We start from the raw sequence: 23235 nt of genomic DNA, 5'->3' as shown, positions 1-23235 counted from the left end.
GCAGGTATTGGCCTGGTTAGTGCTTGGATGGGAGACCGCCTCGGAATACCAGGTGCTGTAAGCTTTTGGGTTTTCATTCCTACTTAATGTATGGGCGATTTGATTGGCTGATCTTTAAATAGTCCTCTCTTTGCAGCAGCCTTCGCTTGCGACCATAACAACCTGGCTATGCCTGATCTCGTCTGCTCTCGGAAGCTAAGCAGGTTTGGGCCTGGTTGGTACTTAGATGGGAGACCGCCTGGGAATACCAGGTGCTTTAAGCTTTAGGGCTTTCTTTCCTACTTAATGTATGGGCGATTTGATTGGCTGATCTTTAAATAGTCCACTCTTTGCAGCAGTCTACGCTTATGGCCATACCACCCTGGCTATGCCAGATAATGTCTGAGCTCGGAAGCTAAGCAGGTTTGGGCCTGGTTAGTACTTGGATGGGGAACTGCCTAGTAATACCAGGTGCTGTAAGATTTGTGCAAATTTTTCACAAATTCTATAATAATCTTGCAAGAAAAAAGAAAAGAGTCAATGCCCAATCTTTGAATCTTAGCAGGTATGGGCCTGGTTATTAATTGGATGGGAGACCGCCTCGGAATACCAGTTGCTGTAATATTTTTGGAAATTTGTACTAATAATATAATAATCTTGAAAAAAAAAGAGTCAATGCCCAATCTTTGAATCTTAGCAGCTATGGACCTGTTTAGTGTTTGGATGGGAGACCGCCTTGGAATACCAGGTGCTCTAATATTATTGGAAATTTATTACTAATTATATAATAATCTTAAAAAAAAAAAAAAAAAAAAGAGTCAATGCCCGATCTCTGAATCTTAGCAGATATTGGCCTGGTTAGTGCTTGGATGGGAGACCGCCTCGGAATACCAGGTGCTGTAAGCTTTTGGGTTTTCATTCCTACTTAATGTATGGGCGATTTGATTGGCTGATCTTTAAATAGTCCTCTCTTTGTAGCAGCCTTCGCTTGCGACCATAACAACCTGGCTATGCCTGATCTCGTCTGCTCTCGGAAGCTAAGCAGGTTTGGGCCTGGTTGGTACTTAGATGGGAGACCACCAGGGAATACCAGGTGCTTTAAGCTTTAGGGTTTTCTTTCCTACTTATATAATGTACCGGCGATTAGATTGGCTGATCTTTAAATAGCTCTCTCTTTGCAGCAGTCTTCGCTCATGGCCATACCACCCTGGCTATGCCAGATCATGTCTGAGCTTGGAAGCTAAGCAGGTTTGGGCCTGGATAGTACTCGGATGGGGGACTGCCTAGTAATACCAGGTGCTGTAAGATTTTTGGAAATTTTTCACAAATTATATAATAATCTTGCAAGAAAAAAAGAAGAGTCAATGCCCAATATCTGAATCTTAGCATGTATGGGCCTGGTTAGTAATTGGATGGGAGACCCCCTGGTAATACCAGTTGCTTTAAGATTTTTTGAAATTTTTCACAAATAATGTAATAATCTAGAAAAAAAAAAAAAAAGTCAATGCCCGATCTCTGAATAATAGCAGGTTTTGCCTGTTTAGTACTTGGATGGGAGACGGCCTGGAAATACCAGTTCCTATAATATTTTTGGCAATTTTTACTAATTACATAATAATCTTGCAAAAAAAAAAAAAAAAAGAGTCAATGCCCAATCTTTGAATCTTAGGAGGTATGGACCTGTTTAGTGCTTGGATGGGAGACCACCTCGGAATACCAGTTGCTGTAATATTTTTGGAAATTTGTACTAATTATATAATAATCTTGAAAAAAAAAGAGTCAATGCCCAATCTTTGAATCTTAGCAGCTATGGACCTGTTTAGTGTTTGAATGGGAGACCGCCTTGGAATACCAGGTGCTCTAATATTATTGGAAATTTATTACTAATTATATAATAATCTTAAAAAAAGATTCAATGCCCGATCACTGAATCTTAGCAGGTATTGGCCTGGTTAGTGCTTGGATGGGAGACCGCCTCGGAATACCAGGTGCTGTAAGCTTTTGGGTTTTCATTCCTACTTAATGTATGGGCGATTTGATTGGCTGATCTTTAAATAGTCCTCTCTTTGCAGCAGCCTTCGCTTGCGACCATAACAACCTGGCTATGCCTGATCTCGTCTGCTCTCGGAAGCTAAGCAGGTTTTGGCCTGGTTGGTACTTAGATGGGAGACCGCCTGGGAATACCAGGTGCTTTAAGCTTTAGGGTTTTCTTTCCTACTTATATAATGTACCGGCGATTAGATTGGCTGATCTTTAAATAGCTCTCTCTTTGCAGCAGTCTTCGCTTATGGCCATACCACCCTGGCTATGCCAGATAATGTCTGAGCTCGGAAGCTAAGCAGGTTTGGGCCTGGTTAGTACTTGGATGGGGTACTGCCTAGTAATACCAGGTGCTGTAAGATTTTTGCTAATTTTTCACAAAGTCTATAATAATCTTGCAAGAAAAAAAGAAAAGAGTCAATGCCCAATATCTGAATCTTAGCAGGTATGGGCCTGGTTAGTAATTGGATAGGAGACCCTCTGGTAATACCAGTTGCTTTAAGATTTTTGCACATTTTTCACAAATTATATAATAATCTTGAAAAAAAAAAAAAAAAAGTCAATGCCCGATCTCTGAATAATAGCAGGTTTTGCCTGGTTAGTGCTTGGATGGGAGACCGCCTCGGAATACCAGTTGCTGTAATATTTTTGGAAATTTGTACTAATTATATAATAATCTTGAAAAAAAAAAGAGTCAATGCCCAATCTTTGAATCTTAGCAGCTATGGACCTGTTTAGTGTTTGGATGGGAGACCGCCTTGGAATACCAGGTGCTCTAATATTATTGGAAATTTATTACTAGTTATATAATAATCTTAAAAAAGATTCAATGCCCGATCTCTGAATCTTAGCAGGTATTGGCCTGGTTAGTGCTTGGATGGGAGACCGCCTCGGAATACCAGGTGCTGTAAGCTTTTGGGTTTTCATTCCTACTTAATGTATGGGCGATTTGATTGGCTGATCTTTAAATAGTCCTCTCTTTGCAGCAGCCTTCGCTTGCGACCATAACAACCTGGCTATGCCTGATCTCGTCTGCTCTCGGAAGCTAAGCAGGTTTGGGCCTGGTTGGTACTTAGATGGGAGACCGCCTGGGAATACCAGGTGCTTTAAGCTTTAGGGCTTTCTTTCCTACTTAATGTATGGGCGATTTGATTGGCTGATCTTTAAATAGTCCACTCTTTGCAGCAGTCTACGCTTATGGCCATACCACCCTGGCTATGCCAGATAATGTCTGAGCTCGGAAGCTAAGCAGGTTTGGGCCTGGTTAGTACTTGGATGGGGAACTGCCTAGTAATACCAGGTGCTGTAAGATTTGTGCAAATTTTTCACAAATTCTATAATAATCTTGCAAGAAAAAAGAAAAGAGTCAATGCCCAATCTTTGAATCTTAGCAGGTATGGGCCTGGTTATTAATTGGATGGGAGACCGCCTCGGAATACCAGTTGCTGTAATATTTTTGGAAATTTGTACTAATAATATAATAATCTTGAAAAAAAAAGAGTCAATGCCCAATCTTTGAATCTTAGCAGCTATGGACCTGTTTAGTGTTTGGATGGGAGACCGCCTTGGAATACCAGGTGCTCTAATATTATTGGAAATTTATTACTAATTATATAATAATCTTAAAAAAAAAAAAAAAAAAAAGAGTCAATGCCCGATCTCTGAATCTTAGCAGATATTGGCCTGGTTAGTGCTTGGATGGGAGACCGCCTCGGAATACCAGGTGCTGTAAGCTTTTGGGTTTTCATTCCTACTTAATGTATGGGCGATTTGATTGGCTGATCTTTAAATAGTCCTCTCTTTGTAGCAGCCTTCGCTTGCGACCATAACAACCTGGCTATGCCTGATCTCGTCTGCTCTCGGAAGCTAAGCAGGTTTGGGCCTGGTTGGTACTTAGATGGGAGACCACCAGGGAATACCAGGTGCTTTAAGCTTTAGGGTTTTCTTTCCTACTTATATAATGTACCGGCGATTAGATTGGCTGATCTTTAAATAGCTCTCTCTTTGCAGCAGTCTTCGCTCATGGCCATACCACCCTGGCTATGCCAGATCATGTCTGAGCTCGGAAGCTAAGCAGGTTTGGGCCTGGATAGTACTCGGATGGGGGACTGCCTAGTAATACCAGGTGCTGTAAGATTTTTGGAAATTTTTCACAAATTATATAATAATCTTGCAAGAAAAAAAGAAGAGTCAATGCCCAATATCTGAATCTTAGCATGTATGGGCCTGGTTAGTAATTGGATGGGAGACCCCCTGGTAATACCAGTTGCTTTAAGATTTTTTGAAATTTTTCACAAATAATGTAATAATCTAGAAAAAAAAAAAAAAAGTCAATGCCCGATCTCTGAATAATAGCAGGTTTTGCCTGTTTAGTACTTGGATGGGAGACGGCCTGGAAATACCAGTTCCTATAATATTTTTGGCAATTTTTACTAATTACATAATAATCTTGCAAAAAAAAAAAAAAAAAGAGTCAATGCCCAATCTTTGAATCTTAGGAGGTATGGACCTGTTTAGTGCTTGGATGGGAGACCACCTCGGAATACCAGTTGCTGTAATATTTTTGGAAATTTGTACTAATTATATAATAATCTTGAAAAAAAAAGAGTCAATGCCCAATCTTTGAATCTTAGCAGCTATGGACCTGTTTAGTGTTTGAATGGGAGACCGCCTTGGAATACCAGGTGCTCTAATATTATTGGAAATTTATTACTAATTATATAATAATCTTAAAAAAAGATTCAATGCCCGATCACTGAATCTTAGCAGGTATTGGCCTGGTTAGTGCTTGGATGGGAGACCGCCTCGGAATACCAGGTGCTGTAAGCTTTTGGGTTTTCATTCCTACTTAATGTATGGGCGATTTGATTGGCTGATCTTTAAATAGTCCTCTCTTTGCAGCAGCCTTCGCTTGCGACCATAACAACCTGGCTATGCCTGATCTCGTCTGCTCTCGGAAGCTAAGCAGGTTTTGGCCTGGTTGGTACTTAGATGGGAGACCGCCTGGGAATACCAGGTGCTTTAAGCTTTAGGGTTTTCTTTCCTACTTATATAATGTACCGGCGATTAGATTGGCTGATCTTTAAATAGCTCTCTCTTTGCAGCAGTCTTCGCTTATGGCCATACCACCCTGGCTATGCCAGATAATGTCTGAGCTCGGAAGCTAAGCAGGTTTGGGCCTGGTTAGTACTTGGATGGGGTACTGCCTAGTAATACCAGGTGCTGTAAGATTTTTGCTAATTTTTCACAAAGTCTATAATAATCTTGCAAGAAAAAAAGAAAAGAGTCAATGCCCAATATCTGAATCTTAGCAGGTATGGGCCTGGTTAGTAATTGGATAGGAGACCCTCTGGTAATACCAGTTGCTTTAAGATTTTTGCACATTTTTCACAAATTATATAATAATCTTGAAAAAAAAAAAAAAAAAGTCAATGCCCGATCTCTGAATAATAGCAGGTTTTGCCTGGTTAGTGCTTGGATGGGAGACCGCCTCGGAATACCAGTTGCTGTAATATTTTTGGAAATTTGTACTAATTATATAATAATCTTGAAAAAAAAAAGAGTCAATGCCCAATCTTTGAATCTTAGCAGCTATGGACCTGTTTAGTGTTTGGATGGGAGACCGCCTTGGAATACCAGGTGCTCTAATATTATTGGAAATTTATTACTAGTTATATAATAATCTTAAAAAAGATTCAATGCCCGATCTCTGAATCTTAGCAGGTATTGGCCTGGTTAGTGCTTGGATGGGAGACCGCCTCGGAATACCAGGTGCTGTAAGCTTTTGGGTTTTCATTCCTACTTAATGTATGGGCGATTTGATTGGCTGATCTTTAAATAGTCCTCTCTTTGCAGCAGCCTTCGCTTGCGACCATAACAACCTGGCTATGCCTGATCTCGTCTGCTCTCGGAAGCTAAGCAGGTTTGGGCCTGGTTGGTACTTAGATGGGAGACCGCCTGGGAATACCAGGTGCTTTAAGCTTTAGGGCTTTCTTTCCTACTTAATGTATGGGCGATTTGATTGGCTGATCTTTAAATAGTCCACTCTTTGCAGCAGTCTACGCTTATGGCCATACCACCCTGGCTATGCCAGATAATGTCTGAGCTCGGAAGCTAAGCAGGTTTGGGCCTGGTTAGTACTTGGATGGGGAACTGCCTAGTAATACCAGGTGCTGTAAGATTTGTGCAAATTTTTCACAAATTCTATAATAATCTTGCAAGAAAAAAGAAAAGAGTCAATGCCCAATCTTTGAATCTTAGCAGGTATGGGCCTGGTTATTAATTGGATGGGAGACCGCCTCGGAATACCAGTTGCTGTAATATTTTTGGAAATTTGTACTAATAATATAATAATCTTGAAAAAAAAAGAGTCAATGCCCAATCTTTGAATCTTAGCAGCTATGGACCTGTTTAGTGTTTGGATGGGAGACCGCCTTGGAATACCAGGTGCTCTAATATTATTGGAAATTTATTACTAATTATATAATAATCTTAAAAAAAAAAAAAAAAAAAAGAGTCAATGCCCGATCTCTGAATCTTAGCAGATATTGGCCTGGTTAGTGCTTGGATGGGAGACCGCCTCGGAATACCAGGTGCTGTAAGCTTTTGGGTTTTCATTCCTACTTAATGTATGGGCGATTTGATTGGCTGATCTTTAAATAGTCCTCTCTTTGTAGCAGCCTTCGCTTGCGACCATAACAACCTGGCTATGCCTGATCTCGTCTGCTCTCGGAAGCTAAGCAGGTTTGGGCCTGGTTGGTACTTAGATGGGAGACCACCAGGGAATACCAGGTGCTTTAAGCTTTAGGGTTTTCTTTCCTACTTATATAATGTACCGGCGATTAGATTGGCTGATCTTTAAATAGCTCTCTCTTTGCAGCAGTCTTCGCTCATGGCCATACCACCCTGGCTATGCCAGATCATGTCTGAGCTCGGAAGCTAAGCAGGTTTGGGCCTGGATAGTACTCGGATGGGGGACTGCCTAGTAATACCAGGTGCTGTAAGATTTTTGGAAATTTTTCACAAATTATATAATAATCTTGCAAGAAAAAAAGAAGAGTCAATGCCCAATATCTGAATCTTAGCATGTATGGGCCTGGTTAGTAATTGGATGGGAGACCCCCTGGTAATACCAGTTGCTTTAAGATTTTTTGAAATTTTTCACAAATAATGTAATAATCTAGAAAAAAAAAAAAAAAGTCAATGCCCGATCTCTGAATAATAGCAGGTTTTGCCTGTTTAGTACTTGGATGGGAGACGGCCTGGAAATACCAGTTCCTATAATATTTTTGGCAATTTTTACTAATTACATAATAATCTTGCAAAAAAAAAAAAAAAAAGAGTCAATGCCCAATCTTTGAATCTTAGGAGGTATGGACCTGTTTAGTGCTTGGATGGGAGACCACCTCGGAATACCAGTTGCTGTAATATTTTTGGAAATTTGTACTAATTATATAATAATCTTGAAAAAAAAAGAGTCAATGCCCAATCTTTGAATCTTAGCAGCTATGGACCTGTTTAGTGTTTGAATGGGAGACCGCCTTGGAATACCAGGTGCTCTAATATTATTGGAAATTTATTACTAATTATATAATAATCTTAAAAAAAGATTCAATGCCCGATCACTGAATCTTAGCAGGTATTGGCCTGGTTAGTGCTTGGATGGGAGACCGCCTCGGAATACCAGGTGCTGTAAGCTTTTGGGTTTTCATTCCTACTTAATGTATGGGCGATTTGATTGGCTGATCTTTAAATAGTCCTCTCTTTGCAGCAGCCTTCGCTTGCGACCATAACAACCTGGCTATGCCTGATCTCGTCTGCTCTCGGAAGCTAAGCAGGTTTTGGCCTGGTTGGTACTTAGATGGGAGACCGCCTGGGAATACCAGGTGCTTTAAGCTTTAGGGTTTTCTTTCCTACTTATATAATGTACCGGCGATTAGATTGGCTGATCTTTAAATAGCTCTCTCTTTGCAGCAGTCTTCGCTTATGGCCATACCACCCTGGCTATGCCAGATAATGTCTGAGCTCGGAAGCTAAGCAGGTTTGGGCCTGGTTAGTACTTGGATGGGGTACTGCCTAGTAATACCAGGTGCTGTAAGATTTTTGCTAATTTTTCACAAAGTCTATAATAATCTTGCAAGAAAAAAAGAAAAGAGTCAATGCCCAATATCTGAATCTTAGCAGGTATGGGCCTGGTTAGTAATTGGATAGGAGACCCTCTGGTAATACCAGTTGCTTTAAGATTTTTGCACATTTTTCACAAATTATATAATAATCTTGAAAAAAAAAAAAAAAAAGTCAATGCCCGATCTCTGAATAATAGCAGGTTTTGCCTGGTTAGTGCTTGGATGGGAGACCGCCTCGGAATACCAGTTGCTGTAATATTTTTGGAAATTTGTACTAATTATATAATAATCTTGAAAAAAAAAAGAGTCAATGCCCAATCTTTGAATCTTAGCAGCTATGGACCTGTTTAGTGTTTGGATGGGAGACCGCCTTGGAATACCAGGTGCTCTAATATTATTGGAAATTTATTACTAATTATATAATAATCTCAAAAAAGATTCAATGCCCGATCTCTGAATCTTAGCAGATTTTGGCCTGGTTAGTGCTTGGATGGGAGACCGCCTCGGAATACCAGGTGCTGTAAGCTTTTGGGTTTTCATTCCTACTTAATGTATGGGCGATTTGATTGGCTGATCTTTAAATAGTCCTCTCTTTGCAGCAGCCTTCGCTTGCGACCATAACAACATGGCTATGCCTGATCTCGTCTGCTCTCGGAAGCTAAGCAGGTTTGGGCCTGGTTGGTACTTAGATGGGAGACCGCCTGGGAATACCAGGTGCTTTAAGCTTTAGGGTTTTCTTTCCTACTTATATAATGTACCGGCGATTAGATTGGCGGATCTTTAAATAGCTCTCTCTTTGCAGCAGTCTTCGCTTATGGCCATACCACCCTGGCTATGCCAGATAATGTCTGAGCTCGGAAGCTAAGCAGGTTTGGGCCTGGTTAGTACTTCGATGGGGGACTGCCTAGTAATACCAGGTGATGTAAGATTTTTGGAAATTTTTCACAAATTCTATAATAATCTTGCAAGAAAAAAAGAAAAGAGTCAATGCCCAATATCTGAATCTTAGCAGGTATGGGCCTGGTTAGTAATTGGATAGGAGACCCTCTGGTAATACCAGTTGCTTTAAGATTTTTGCAAATTTTTCACAAATTATATAATAATCTTGAAAAAAAAAAAAAAAAGTCAATGCCCGATCTCTGAATAATAGCAGGTTTTGCCTGGTAAGTACTTGGATGGGAGACGGCCTGGAAATACCAGTTGCTGTAATATTTTTGGCAATTTGTACTAATTATATAATAATCTTGCAAAAAAAAAAGAGTCAATGCCCAATCTTTGAATCTTTGCAGCTATGGACCTGTTTAGTGTTTGGATGGGAGACCGCCTTGGAATACCAGGTGCTCTAATATTATTGGAAATTTATTACTAAATATATAATAATCTAAAAAAAAAAAAAAAAAAGAGTCAATGCCCGATCTCTGAATCTTAGCAGGTATTGGCCTGGTTAGTGCTTGGATGGGAGACCGCCTCGGAATACCAGGTGCTGTAAGCTTTTGGGTTTTCATTCCTACTTAATGTATGGGCGATTTGATTGGCTGATCTTTAAATAGTCCTCTCTTTCCAGCAGACTTCGCTTGCGACCATAACAACCTGGCTATGCCTGATCTCGTCTGCTCTCGGAAGCTAAGCAGGTTTGGGCCTGGTTGGTACTTAGATGGGAGACCGCCTGGGAATACCAGGTGCTTTAAGCTTTAGGGTTTTCTTTCCTACTTATATAATGTACCGGCGATTAGATTGGCTGATCTTTAAATAGCTCTCTCTTTGCAGCAGTCTTCGCTTATGGCCATACCACCCTGGCTATGCCAGATCATGTCTGAGCTCGGAAGCTAAGCAGGTTTGGGCCTGGATAGTACTCGGATGGGGGACTGCCTAGTAATACCAGGTGCTGTAAGATTTTTGGAAATTTTTCACAAATTATATAATAATCTTGCAAGAAAAAAAGAAGAGTCAATGCCCAATATCTGAATCTTAGCATGTATGGGCCTGGTTCAGTAATTGGATGGGAGACCCCCTGGTAATACCAGTTGCTTTAAGATTTTTTGAAATTTTTCACAAATTATGTAATAATCTTGAAAAAAAAAAAAAAAAGTCAATGCCCGATCTCTGAATAATAGCAGGTTTTGCCTGGTTAGTACTTGGATGGGAGACGGCCTGGAAATACCAGTTCCTATAATATTTTTGGCAATTTTTAATAATTACATAATAATCTTGCAAAAAAAAAGAGTCAATGCCCAATCTTTGAATTTTAGGAGGTATGGACCTGTTTAGTGCTTGGATGGGAGACCGCCTCGGAATACCAGTTGCTGTAATATTTTTGGAAATTTGTACTAATTATATAATAATCTTGAAAAAAAAAGAGTCAATGCCCAATCTTTGAATCTTAGCAGCTATGGACCTGTTTAGTGTTTGGATGGGAGACCGCCTTGGAATACCAGGTGCTCTAATATTATTGGAAATGTATTACTAATTATATAATAATCTTAAAAAAGATTCAATGCCCGATCTCTGAATCTTAGCAGATATTGGCCTGGTTAGTGCTTGGATGGGAGACCGCCTCGGAATACCAGGTGCTGTAAGCTTTTGGGTTTTCATTCCTACTTAATGTATGGGCGATTTGATTGGCTGATCTTTAAATAGTCCTCTCTTTGCAGCAGCCTTCGCTTGTGACCATAACAACCTGGCTATGCCTGATCTCGTCTGCTCTCGGAAGCTAAGAAGGTTTGGGCCTGGTTGGTACTTAGATGGGAGACCGCCTGGGAATACCAGGTGCTTTAAGCTTTAGGGTTTTCTTTCCTACTTATATAATGTACCGGCGATTAGATTGGCGGATCTTTAAATAGCTCTCTCTTTGCAGCAGTCTTCGCTTATGGCCATACCACCCTGGCTATGCCAGATAATGTCTGAGCTCGGAAGCTAAGCAGGTTTGGGCCTGGTTAGTACTTGGATGGGGACTGCCTAGTAATACCAGGTGATGTAAGATTTTTGGAAATTTTTCACAAATTCTATAATAATCTTGCAAGAAAAAAAGAAAAGAGTCAATGCCCAATATCTGAATCTTAGCAGGTATGGGCCTGGTTAGTAATTGGATAGGAGACCCTCTGGTAATACCAGTTGCTTTAAGATTTTTGCAAATTTTTCACAAATTATATAATAATCTTGAAAAAAAAAAAAGTCAATGCCCGATCTCTGAATAATAGCAGGTTTTGCCTGGTTAGTACTTGGATGGGAGACGGCCTGGAAATACCAGTTGCTGTAATATTTTTGGCAATTTGTACTAATTATATAATAATCTTGCAAAAAAAAAAAGAGTCAATGCCCAATCTTTGAATCTTTGCAGCTATGGACCTGTTTAGTGTTTGGATGGGAGACCGCTTTGGAATACCAGGTGATCTAATATTATTGGAAATTTATTACTAATTATATAATAATCTTAAAAAAAAAAGAAAAAAAAAAAAAAAAGAATCAATGCCCGATCTCTGAATCTTAGCAGGTATTGGCCTGGTTAGTGCTTGGATGGGTGACTGCCTCGGAATACCAGGTGCTGTAAGCTTTTGGGTTTTCATTCTTACTTAATGTATGGGCGATTTGATTGGCTGATCTTTAAATAGTCCTCTCTTTCCAGAAGTCTTCGCTTGCGACCATAACAACCTGGCTATGCCTGATCTCGTCTGCTCTCGGAAGCTAAGCAGGTTTGGGCCTGGTTGGTACTTAGATGGGAGACCGCCTGGGAATACCAGGTGCTTTAAGCTTTAGGGTTTTCTTTCCTACTTATATAATGTACCGGCGATTAGATTGGCTGATCTTTAAATAGCTCTCTCTTTGCAGCAGTCTTCGCTTATGGCCATACCACCCTGGCTATGCCAGATAATGTCTGAGCTCGGAAGCTAAGCAGGTTTGGGCCTGGATAGTACTCGGATGGGGGACTGCCTAGTAATACCAGGTGCTGTAAGATTTTTGGAAATTTTTCACAAATTATATAATAATCTTGCAAGAAAAAAAGAAGAGTCAATGCCCAATATCTGAATCTTAGCATGTATGGGCCTGGTTAGTAATTGGATGGGAGACCCCCTGGTAATACCAGTTGCTTTAAGATTTCTGCAAATTTTTCACAAATTATATAATAATCTTAAAAAAAAAAAAAAAAGTCAATGCCCGATCTCTGAATAATAGCAGGTTTTGCCTGGTTAGTACTTGGATGGGAGACGGCCTGGAAATACCAGTTGCTGTAATATTTTAGGCAATTTTTACTAATTATATAATAATCTTGCAAAAAAAAAAGAGTCAATGCCCAATCTTTGAATCTTAGGAGGTATAGACCTATTTAGTGCTTGGATGGGAGACCGCCTCGGAATACCAGTTGCTGTAATATTTTTGGAAATTTGTACTAATTATATAATAATCTTGCAAAAAACAAAAGAGTCAATGCCCAATCTTTGAATCTTAGCAGCTATGGACCTGTTTAGTGTTTGGATAGGAGACCGCCTTGGAATACCAGGTGCTCTAATATTATTGGAAATTTATTACTAATTATATAACAATCTAAAAAAAAAAAAAAAAAAAAAAAAGAATCAATGCCCGATCTCTGAATCTTAGCAGGTATTGGCCTGGTTAGTGCTTGGATGGGAGACCGCCTCGGAATACCAGGTGCTGTAAGCTTTTGGGTTTTCATTCCTACTTAATGTATGGGCGATTTGATTGGCTGATCTTTAAATAGTCCTCTCTTTCCAGCAGCCTTCGCTTGCGACCATACCACCCTGGCTATGCCAGATCATGTCTGAGCTCGGAAGCTAAGCAGGTTTGGGCCTGGATAGTACTAGGATGGGGGACTGCCTAGTAATACCAGGTGCTTTAAGATTTTTGGAAATTTTTCACAAATTATATAATAATCTTACAAGAAAAAAAGAAGAGTCTATGCACAATATCTGAATCTTAGCAGGTATGGGCCTGGTTAGTAATTGGATGGGAGACCGCCTCGGAATACCAGGTGCTGTAAGCTTTTGGGTTTTCATTCCTACTTAATGTATGGGCGATTTGATTGGCTGATCTTTAAATAGTCCTCTCTTTGCAGCAGCCTTCGCTTGCGACCATAACAACCTGGCTATGCCTGATCTCGTCTGCTCTCGGAAGCTAAGCAGGTTTTGGCCTGGTTGGTACTTAGATGGGAGACCGCCTGGGAATACCAGGTGCTTTAAGCTTTAGGGTTTTCTTTCCTACTTATATAATGTACCGGCGATTAGATTGGCGGATCTTTAAATAGCTCTCTCTTTGCAGCAGTCTTCGCTTATGGCCATACCACCCTGGCTATGCCAGATAATGTCTGAGCTCGGAAGCTAAGCAGGTTTGGGCCTGGTTAGTACTTCGATGGGGGACTGCCTAGTAATACCAGGTGATGTAAGATTTTTGGAAATTTTTCACAAATTCTATAATAATCTTGCAAGAAAAAAAGAAAAGAGTCAATGCCCAATATCTGAATCTTAGCAGGTATGGGCCTGGTTAGTAATTGGATAGGAGACCCTCTGGTAATACCAGTTGCTTTAAGATTTTTGCAAATTTTTCACAAATTATATAATAATCTTGAAAAAAAAAAAAAGTCAATGCCCGATCTCTGAATAATAGCAGGTTTTGCCTGGTAAGTACTTGGATGGGAGACGGCCTGGAAATACCAGTTGCTGTAATATTTTTGGCAATTTGTACTAATTATATAATAATCTTGCAAAAAAAAAAAAGAGTCAATGCCCAATCTTTGAATCTTTGCAGCTAAGGACCTGTTTAGTGTTTGGATGGGAGACCGCCTTGGAATACCAGGTGCTCTAATATTATTGGAAATGTATTACTAATTATATAATAATCTTAAAAAAAAAAAAAAAAAAAAAGAGTCAATGCCCGATCTCTGAATCTTAGCAGATATTGGCCTGGTTAGTGCTTGGATGGGAGACCGCCTCGGAATACCAGGTGCTGTAAGCTTTTGGGTTTTCATTCCTACTTAATGTATGGGCGATTTGATTGGCTGATCTTTAAATAGTCCTCTCTTTCCAGCAGCCTTCGCTTGCGACCATAACAACCTGGCTATGCCTGATCTCGTCTGCTCTCGGAAGCTAAGCAGGTTTGGGCCTGGTTGGTACTTAGATGGGAGACCGCCTGGGAATACCAGGTGCTTTAAGCTTTAGGGTTTTCTTTCCTACTTATATAATGTACCGGCGATTAGATTGGCTGATCTTTAAATAGCTCTCTCTTTGCAGCAGTCTTCGCTTATGGCCATACCACCCTGGCTATGCCAGATCATGTCTGAGCTCGGAAGCTAAGCAGGTTTGGGCCTGGATAGTACTCGGATGGGGGACTGCCTAGTAATACCAGGTGATGTAAGATTTTTGGAAATTTTTCACAAATTATATAATAATCTTGCAAGAAAAAAAGAAGAGTCAATGCCCAATATCTGAATCTTAGCAGGTATGGGCCTGGTTAGTATTTGGATGGGAGACCCCCTGGTAATACCAGTTGCTTTAAGATTTTTTTAAATTTTTCACAAATTATGTAATAATCTTGAAAAAAAAAAAAAAAAAGTCAATGCCGATCTCTGAATAATAGCAGGTTTTGCCTGGTTAGTACTTGGATGGGAGACGGCCTGGAAATACCAGTTGCTGTAATATTTTTGGCAATTTTTACTAATTATATAATAATCTTGCAAAAAAAAAAAAAAAAAAGAGTCAATGCCCAATCTTTGAATCTTAGGAGGTATAGACCTGTTTAGTGCTTGGATGGGAGACCGCCTCGGAATACCAGTTGCTGTAATATTTTTGGCAATTTGTACTAATTATATAATAATCTTGATGAAAAAAAGAGTCAATGCCCAATCTTTGAATCTTAGCAGCTATGGACATGTTTAGTGTTTGGATGGGAGACCGCCTTGGAATACCAGGTGCTCTAATATTATTGGAAATTTATTACTAATTATATAATAATCTTAAAAAGATCCAATGCCCGATCTCTGAATCTTAGCAGGTATTGGCCTGGTTAGTGCTTGGATGGGAGACCGCCTCGGAATACCAGGTGCTGTAAGCTTTTGGGTTTTCATTCCTACTTAATGTATGGGCGATTTGATTGGCTGATCTTTAAATAGTCCACTCTTTGCAGCAGCCTTCGCTTGCGACCATAACAACCTGGCTATGCCTTATCTCGTCTGCTCACGGAAGCTAAGCAGGTTTGGGCCTGGTTGGTACTTAGATGGGAGACCGCCTGGGAATACCAGGTGCTTTAAGCTTTAGGGTTTTCTTTCCTACTTATATAATGTACCGGCGATTAGATTGGCTGATCTTTAAATAGGTCTCTCTTTGCAGCAGTCTACGCTTATGGCCATACCACCCTGGCTATGCCAGATAATGTCTGAGCTCGGAAGCTAAGCAGGTTTGGGCCTGGTTAGTACTTGGATGGGGGACTGCCTAGTAATACCAGGTGCTGTAAGATTTGTGCAAATTTTTCATAAATTCTATAATAATCTTGCAAGAAAAAAAGAAAAGAGTCAATGCCCAATATCTGAATCTTAGCAGGTATGGGCCTGGTTATTAATTGGATGGGAGACTGCCTCGGAATACCAGTTGCTGTAATATTTTTGGAAATTTGTACTAATAATATAATAATCTTGAAATAAAAAGAGTCAATTCCCAATCTTTGAATCTTAGCAGCTATGGACCTGTTTAGTGTTTGGATGGGAGACTGCCTTGGAATACCAGGTTCTCTAATATTATTGGAAATTTATTACTAATTATATAATAATCTTGAAAAAAAAAAAAAAAAAAAAAAAAGAATCAATGCCCGATCTCTGAATCTTAGCAGGTATTGGCCTGGTTAGTGCTTGGATGGGAGACCGCCTCGGAATACCAGGTGCTGTAAGCATTTGGGTTTTCATTCCTACTTAATGTATGGGCGATTTGATTGGCTGATCTTTAAATAGTCCTCTCTTTCCAGAAGTCTTCGCTTGCGACCATAACAACCTGGCTATGCCTGATCTCGTCTGCTCTCGGAAGCTAAGCAGGTTTGGGCCTGGTTGGTACTTAGATGGGAGACCGCCTGGGAATACCAGGTGCTTTAAGCTTTAGGGTTTTCTTTCCTACTTATATAATGTACCGGCGATTAGATTGGCTGATCTTTAAATAGCTCTCTCTTTGCAGCAGTCTTCGCTTATGGCCATACCACCCTGGCTATGCCAGATAATGTCTGAGCTCGGAAGCTAAGCAGGTTTGGGCCTGGTTAGTACTCGGATGGGGGACTGCCTAGTAATACTGGGTGCTGTAAGATTTTTGGAAATTTTTCACAAATTCTATAATAATCTTGCAAGAAAGAAAGAAAAGAGTCAATGCCCAATATCTGAATCTTAGCAGGTATGGGCCTGGTTAGTAATTGGATGGGAGACCCTCTGGTAATACCAGTTGCTTTAAGATTTCTGCAAAATTTTCACAAATTATATAATAATCTTGAAAAAAAAAAAAAAGTCAATGCCCGATCTCTGAATAATAGCAGGTTTTGCCTGGTTAGTACTTGGATGGGAGACGGCCTGGAAATACCAGTTGCTGTTATATTTTTGGCAATTTTTACTAATTATATAATAATCTTGCAACAAAAAAAAAAAGAGTCAATGCCCAATCTTTGAATCTTAGGAGGTATAGACCTGTTTAGTGCTTGGATGGGAGACCGCCTCGGAATACCAGTTGCTGTAATATTTTGGAAATTTGTACTAAAAATATAATAATCTTGAAATAAAAAGAGTCAATTCCCAATCTTTGAATCTTAGCAGCTATGGACCTGTTTAGTGTTTGAATGGGAGACCGCCTTGGAATACCAGGTGCTCTAATATTATTGGAAATTTATTACTAATTATATAATAATCTTAAAAAAGATTCAATGCCCGATCTCTGAATCTTAGCAGGTATTGGCCTGGTTAGTGCTTGGATGGGAGACCGCCTCGGAATACCAGGTGCTGTAAGCTTTTGGGTTTTCATTCCTACTTAATGTATTGCGATTTGATTGGCTGATCTTTAAATAGTCCTCTCTTTCCAGCAGCCTTCGCTTGCGACCATAACAACCTGGCTATGCCTGATCTCGTCTGCTCTCGGAAGCTAAGCAGGTTTGGGCCTGGTTGGTACTTAGATGGGAGACCGCCTGGGAATACCAGATGCTTTAAGCTTTAGGGTTTTCTTTCCTACTTATATAATGTACCGGCGATTAGATTGGCGATCTTTAAATAGCTCTCTCTTTGCAGCAGTCTTCGCTTATGGCCATACCACCCTGGCTATGCCAGATAATGTCTGAGCTCGGAAGCTAAGCAGGTTTGGGCCTGGTTAGTACTCGGATGGTGGACTGCCTAGTAATACCAGGTGCTGTAAGATTTTTGGAAATTTTTCACAAATTCTATAATAATCTTGCAAGAAAAAAAGAAAAGAGTCAATGCCCAATATCTGAATCTTAGCAGGTATGGGCCTGGTTAGTAATTGGATGGGAGACCCTCTGGTAATACCAGTTGCTTTAAGATTTCTGCAAATTTTTCACAAATTATATAATAATCTTGAAAAAAAAAAAAGTCAATGCCCGATCTCTGAATAATAGCAGGTTTTGCCTGGTTAGTACTTGGATGGGAGACGGCCTGGAAATACCAGTTGCTGTTATATTTTTGGCAATTTTTACTAATTATATAATAATCTTGCAAAAAAAAAAAAAAAAGAGTCAATGCCCAATCTTTGAATCTTAGGAGGTATAGACCTGTTTAGTGCTTGGATGGGAGACCGCCTCGGAATACCAGTTGCTGTAATATTTTTGGAAATTTGTACTAATTATATAATAATCTTGAAAAAAAAAGAGTCAATGCCCAATCTTTGAATCATAGCAGCTATGGACCTGTTTAGTGTTTGAATGGGAGACCGCCTTGGAATACCAGGTGCTCTAATATTATTGGAAATTTATTACTAATTATATAATAATCTTAAAAAAGATTCAATGCCCGATCTCTGAATCTTAGCAGGTATTGGCCTGGTTAGTGCTTGGATGGGAGACCGCCTCGGAATACCAGGTGCTGTAAGCTTTTGGGTTTTCATTCCTACTTAATGTATGGGCGATTTGATTGGCTGATCTTTAAATAGTCCTCTCTTTCCAGCAGCCTTCGCCTGCGACCATAACAACCTGGCTATGCCTGATCTCGTCTGCTCTCGGAAGCTAAGCAGGTTTGGGCCTGGTTGGTACTTAGATGGGAGACCGCCTGGGAATACCAGATGCTTTAAGCCTTAGGGTTTTCTTTCCTACTTATATAATGTACCGGCGATTAGATTGGCTGATCTTTAAATAGCTCTCTCTTTGCAGCAGTCTTCGCTTATGGCCATACCACCCTGGCTATGCCAGATAATGTCTGAGCTCGGAAGCTAAGCAGGTTTGGGCCTGGTTAGTACTCGGATGGTGGACTGCCTAGTAATACCAGGTGCTGTAAGATTTTTGGAAATTTTTCACAAATTCTATAATAATCTTGCAAGAAAAAAAGAAAAGAGTCAATGCCCAATATCTGAATCTTAGCAGGTATGGGCCTGGTTAGTATTTGGACGGGAGACCCCCTGGTAATACCAGTTGCTTTAAGATTTTTTTAAATTTTTCACAAATTATGTAATATTCTTGAAAAAAAAAAAAAAAAGTCAATGCCCGATCTCTGAATAATAGCAGGTTTTGCCTGGTTAGTACTTGGATGGGAGACGGCCTGGAAATACCAGTTCCTATAATATTTTTGCTAATTTTTACTAATTACATAATAATCTTGCAAAAAAAAAAAAAAGAGTCAATGCCCAATCTTTGAATCTTAGGAGGTATGGACCTGTTTAGTGCTTGGATGGGAGATCGCCTCGGAATACCAGTTGCTGTAATATTTTTGGAAATTTGTACTAATTATATAATAATCTTGAAAAAAAAAGAGTCAATGCCCAATCTTTGAATCTTAGCAGCTATGGACATGTTTAGTGTTTGGATGGGAGACCGCCTTGGAATACCAGGTGCTCTAATATTATTGGAAATGTATTACTAATTATATAATAATCTTAAAAAAGATTCAATGCCCGATCTCTGAATCTTAGCAGGTATTGGCCTGGTTAGTGCTTGGATGGGAGACCGCCTCGGAATACCAGGTGCTGTAAGCTTTTGGGTTTTCATTCCTACTTAATGTATGGGCGATTTGATTGGCTGATCTTTAAATAGTCCTCTCTTTCCAGCAGCATTCGCTTGCGACCATAACAACCTGGCTATGCCTGATCTCGTCTGCTCTCGGAAGCTAAGCAGGTTTGGGCCTGGTTGGTACTTAGATGGGAGACGGCTTTGGAATACCAGGTGCTTTAAGCTTTAGGGTTTTCTTTCCTACTTATATAATGTACCGGCGATTAGATTGGCTGATCTTTAAATAGCTCTCTCTTTGCAGCAGTCTTCGCTTATGGCCATACCACCCTGGCTATGCCAGATAATGTCTGAGCTCGGAAGCTAAGCAGGTTTGGGCCTGGTTAGTACTCGGATGGGGGACTGCCTAGTAATACCAGGTGCTGTAAGATTTTTGGAAATTTTTCACAAATTATATAATAATCTTGCAAGAATAAAAGAAGAGACAATACCCAATATCTGAATCTTAGCAGGTATGGGCCTGGTTAGTAATTGGATGGGAGACCCCCTGGTAATACCAGTTGCTTTAAGATTTTTGAAATTTTTCACAAATTATGTAATGATCTTGAAAAAAAAAAAAAAAAGTCAATGCCCGATCTCTGAATAATAGCAGGTTTTGCCTGGTTAGTACTTGGATGGGAGACGGCCTGGAAATACCAGTTCCTATAATATTTTTGGCAATTTTTACTAATTACATAATAATCTTGCAAAAAAAAAAAAAAAAAAAAAAAAGAGTCAATGCCCAATCTTTGAATCTTAGGAGGTATGGACCTGTTTAGTGCTTGGATGGGAGATCGCCTCGGAATACCAGTTGCTGTAATATTTTTGGAAATTTGTACTAATTATATAATAATCTTGAAAAAAAAAAGAGTCAATGCCCAATCTTTGAATCTTAGCAGCTATGGACATGTTTAGTGTTTGGATGGGAGACCGCCTTGGAATACCAGGTGCTCTAATATTATTGGAAATGTATTACTAATTATATAATAATCTTAAAAAAGATTCAATGCCCGATCTCTGAATCTTAGTAGGTATTGGCCTGGTTAGTGCTTGGATGGGAGACCGCCTCGGAATACCAGGTGCTGTAAGCTTTTGGGTTTTCATTCCTACTTAATGTATGGGGGATTTGATTGGCTGATCTTTAAATAGTCCTCTCTTTACAGCAGCCTTCGCTTGCGACCATAACAACCTGGCTATGCCTGATCTCGTCTGCTCTCGGAAGCTAAGCAGGTTTGGGCCTGGTTGGTACTTAGATGGGAGACCGCCTGGGAATACCAGGTGCTTTAAGCTTTAGGGTTTTCTTTCCTACTTATATAATGTACCGGCGATTAGATTGGCTGATCTTTAAATAGCTCTCTCTTTGCAGCAGTCTTCGCTTATGGCCAAACCACCCTGGCTATGCCAGATCATGTCTGAGCTCGGAAGCTAAGCAGGTTTGGGCCTGGATAGTACTCGGATGGGGGACTGCCTAGTAATACCAGGTGCTGTAAGATTTTTGGAAATTTTTCACAAATTCTATAATAATCTTGCAAGAAAAAAAGAAAAGAGTCAATGCCCAATATCTGAATCTTAGCAGGTATGGGCCTGGTTAGTAATTGGATGGGAGACCCTCTGGTAATACCAGTTGCTTTAAGATTTCTGCAAATTTTTCACAAATTATATAATAATCTTGAAAAAAAAAAAAAGTCAATGCCCGATCTCTGAATAATAGCAGGTTTTGCCTGGTTAGTACTTGGATGGGAGACGGCCTGGAAATACCAGTTGCTGTTATATTTTTGGCAATTTTTACTAATTATATAATAATCTTGCAAAAAAAAAAAAAAAGAGTCAATGCCCAATCTTTGAATCTTAGGAGGTATAGACCTGTTTAGTGCTTGGATGGGAGACCGCCTCGGAATACCAGTTGCTGTAATATTTTTGGAAATTTGTACTAATTATATAATAATCTTGAAAAAAAAAGAGTCAATGCCCAATCTTTGAATCATAGCAGCTATGGACCTGTTTAGTGTTTGAATGGGAGACCGCCTTGGAATACCAGGTGCTCTAATATTATTGGAAATTTATTACTAATTATATAATAATCTTAAAAAAGATTCAATGCCCGATCTCTGAATCTTAGCAGGTATTGGCCTGGTTAGTGCTTGGATGGGAGACCGCCTCGGAATACCAGGTGCTGTAAGCTTTTGGGTTTTCATTCCTACTTAATGTATGGGCGATTTGATTGGCTGATCTTTAAATAGTCCTCTCTTTCCAGCAGCCTTCGCTTGCGACCATAACAACCTGGCTATGCCTGATCTCGTCTGCTCTCGGAAGCTAAGCAGGTTTGGGCCTGGTTGGTACTTAGATGGGAGACCGCCTGGGAATACCAGATGCTTTAAGCTTTAGGGTTTTCTTTCCTACTTATATAATGTACCGGCGATTAGATTGGCTGATCTTTAAATAGCTCTCTCTTTGCAGCAGTCTTCGCTTACGGCCATACCAACCTGAGGGCGCTAGAGTGCAACAGGAAGTGAGTTGGCAGTAGTAGGAAGAGAGAGGCTCTTCCATTTTGTAGTTTGGTTTAGTTTTTTCGTTTGTTTGTGTGTTTTGAGTTTATATTAGTTAGTTGTTGTTGTTTTTTAACCCCAAACAGTTTATACTGTTTGGGGTTTTCATTTAAGAAAATGACGGATTTAACGGACAAAGGACACGGACTGGCAAAAGGAAATGAGATGGGGAACAGAGAATCAGGATATGTTGCAGACGAGATGGAAAGGAATATAAATGAAGACAATGGTGAAAGCAGGAATGAAACATGGGCAAAGGTGGTTTCAAGGAGAAAACCAGATGGAAAAACAAATGGACAGGACAGAAAAACAGCACTACAAACAACTGAAGGTACTGGAACTAATAAAGGAGTTGGTGAAAAAATAAATGATTTATCTCAACGACAGCAAATGATAAAGAGGTTGAGCCAACAAACAAAGTATCAGAGGCAATACAGAAAAGAAGCAACATTAACAATGACTGTAAAAGATATAGAACACACAACAGTAATAATGATCATTAAATCAGTTGAAGAGAAAGTAGGAATTGGAAAACTGATCGGACTAAGAAGAAAGAATAACAATGAATTTGAAATGACTATGGAAAGTGAGTTGGACTGTGATTTACTGTTGAATGGAATCATGATTAATGGAAAAGAATGTGAGATAAGGAAACTGTGTGCAACAGAAAGAATGGTATCTTTCTTGAGTCTGCCCAGCTATATAGAAGATGAGGAAATTATTCAAAAACTGATAAATTGGGGAGTAACTCCCATTTTGCCTCTAAGAAGAAGATATCATCCGGGGACAACAGTGGCGGACGGAACACGTTTTCTAAAGGTAAAGTTTCCACAAGAAGTGACATCTTTGCCATATAATACCAGGTTCATGACTGAAGAAGGAGTGCAGTACTACAGAGTGATTCATGACAACCAGCTGAAGACATGCAGGATCTGTGTAAGTGTGGAACATGAGAAAAAGGACTGTCCGCAATTCAAATGTCGAGACTGTTTTGAGCAGGGGCATTATGCGCGGGACTGCAAAGTCCCACGGTGCCAAGGCTGCGACAAAGCAATCATGAGATGCAGATGTGAGATGGAACATGAGGTAAATGAGGACACAAATATGGACGTACAGGAGGTGATGGGAGATACTGCAACTGATCATTTAAATGATTCACTGCGGCAGACTCAAGGAGAGGAAGATGAACAGGACAATGAGGAAGAGGAGGAAACCAACAAAGATGAGAATGAAGAAAAGAGCAAAGATGGAGAACAAGGAATGGAGAAGGGAGAAGGAGTAGACAAAGAGGAAAGAATTTTGATTAACAAAGACTTTTCTAAGGAAAAGGAAGAAGTGGACACGACTGGGATGGACTATGAAAAAGGTCAAGA

General features: G+C 39.9%; 29 pseudogenes; all 29 read left to right on the top strand.

Moving 5' to 3' along the window:
- The first annotated feature begins 144 nt into the window (after positions 1–144).
- LOC127957873 (uncharacterized) lies at positions 145–263 on the top strand (annotated as a pseudogene).
- Positions 264–965: 702 nt separating this feature from the next.
- LOC127959428 (uncharacterized) lies at positions 966–1084 on the top strand (annotated as a pseudogene).
- Positions 1085–2059: 975 nt separating this feature from the next.
- LOC127963356 (uncharacterized) lies at positions 2060–2178 on the top strand (annotated as a pseudogene).
- Positions 2179–3013: 835 nt separating this feature from the next.
- On the top strand, positions 3014–3132 carry LOC127957819 (uncharacterized; annotated as a pseudogene).
- A 702-nt stretch (positions 3133–3834) lies between these two features.
- Positions 3835–3953, top strand: LOC127959376 (uncharacterized; annotated as a pseudogene).
- Positions 3954–4037: 84 nt separating this feature from the next.
- On the top strand, positions 4038–4156 carry LOC127963232 (uncharacterized; annotated as a pseudogene).
- Positions 4157–4928: 772 nt separating this feature from the next.
- LOC127963309 (uncharacterized) lies at positions 4929–5047 on the top strand (annotated as a pseudogene).
- An 835-nt stretch (positions 5048–5882) lies between these two features.
- LOC127957758 (uncharacterized) lies at positions 5883–6001 on the top strand (annotated as a pseudogene).
- Positions 6002–6703: 702 nt separating this feature from the next.
- Positions 6704–6822, top strand: LOC127959332 (uncharacterized; annotated as a pseudogene).
- An 84-nt stretch (positions 6823–6906) lies between these two features.
- On the top strand, positions 6907–7025 carry LOC127963228 (uncharacterized; annotated as a pseudogene).
- A 772-nt stretch (positions 7026–7797) lies between these two features.
- Positions 7798–7916, top strand: LOC127963256 (uncharacterized; annotated as a pseudogene).
- Positions 7917–8751: 835 nt separating this feature from the next.
- LOC127961483 (uncharacterized) lies at positions 8752–8870 on the top strand (annotated as a pseudogene).
- An 846-nt stretch (positions 8871–9716) lies between these two features.
- Positions 9717–9835, top strand: LOC127957704 (uncharacterized; annotated as a pseudogene).
- An 84-nt stretch (positions 9836–9919) lies between these two features.
- Positions 9920–10038, top strand: LOC127961391 (uncharacterized; annotated as a pseudogene).
- A 765-nt stretch (positions 10039–10803) lies between these two features.
- On the top strand, positions 10804–10922 carry LOC127961371 (uncharacterized; annotated as a pseudogene).
- An 852-nt stretch (positions 10923–11774) lies between these two features.
- LOC127957639 (uncharacterized) lies at positions 11775–11893 on the top strand (annotated as a pseudogene).
- A 1327-nt stretch (positions 11894–13220) lies between these two features.
- Positions 13221–13339, top strand: LOC127963208 (uncharacterized; annotated as a pseudogene).
- An 849-nt stretch (positions 13340–14188) lies between these two features.
- On the top strand, positions 14189–14307 carry LOC127957578 (uncharacterized; annotated as a pseudogene).
- An 84-nt stretch (positions 14308–14391) lies between these two features.
- On the top strand, positions 14392–14510 carry LOC127963956 (uncharacterized; annotated as a pseudogene).
- Positions 14511–15283: 773 nt separating this feature from the next.
- LOC127964157 (uncharacterized) lies at positions 15284–15402 on the top strand (annotated as a pseudogene).
- An 84-nt stretch (positions 15403–15486) lies between these two features.
- LOC127964217 (uncharacterized) lies at positions 15487–15605 on the top strand (annotated as a pseudogene).
- Positions 15606–16114: 509 nt separating this feature from the next.
- Positions 16115–16233, top strand: LOC127957528 (uncharacterized; annotated as a pseudogene).
- A 970-nt stretch (positions 16234–17203) lies between these two features.
- LOC127963066 (uncharacterized) lies at positions 17204–17322 on the top strand (annotated as a pseudogene).
- A 971-nt stretch (positions 17323–18293) lies between these two features.
- LOC127961504 (uncharacterized) lies at positions 18294–18412 on the top strand (annotated as a pseudogene).
- A 974-nt stretch (positions 18413–19386) lies between these two features.
- On the top strand, positions 19387–19505 carry LOC127962733 (uncharacterized; annotated as a pseudogene).
- Positions 19506–19589: 84 nt separating this feature from the next.
- LOC127964479 (uncharacterized) lies at positions 19590–19708 on the top strand (annotated as a pseudogene).
- A 779-nt stretch (positions 19709–20487) lies between these two features.
- On the top strand, positions 20488–20606 carry LOC127957466 (uncharacterized; annotated as a pseudogene).
- An 84-nt stretch (positions 20607–20690) lies between these two features.
- LOC127962880 (uncharacterized) lies at positions 20691–20809 on the top strand (annotated as a pseudogene).
- A 769-nt stretch (positions 20810–21578) lies between these two features.
- Positions 21579–21697, top strand: LOC127963001 (uncharacterized; annotated as a pseudogene).
- The last annotated feature ends 1538 nt before the right edge of the window (positions 21698–23235 follow it).

The sequence above is a fragment of the Carassius gibelio genome, chromosome A3 (genome assembly GCF_023724105.1).
Source record: "Carassius gibelio isolate Cgi1373 ecotype wild population from Czech Republic chromosome A3, carGib1.2-hapl.c, whole genome shotgun sequence".
Classification (NCBI taxonomy): domain Eukaryota; kingdom Metazoa; phylum Chordata; class Actinopteri; order Cypriniformes; family Cyprinidae; genus Carassius; species Carassius gibelio.
This window is presented reverse-complemented; position numbering and strand designations above follow the sequence as displayed.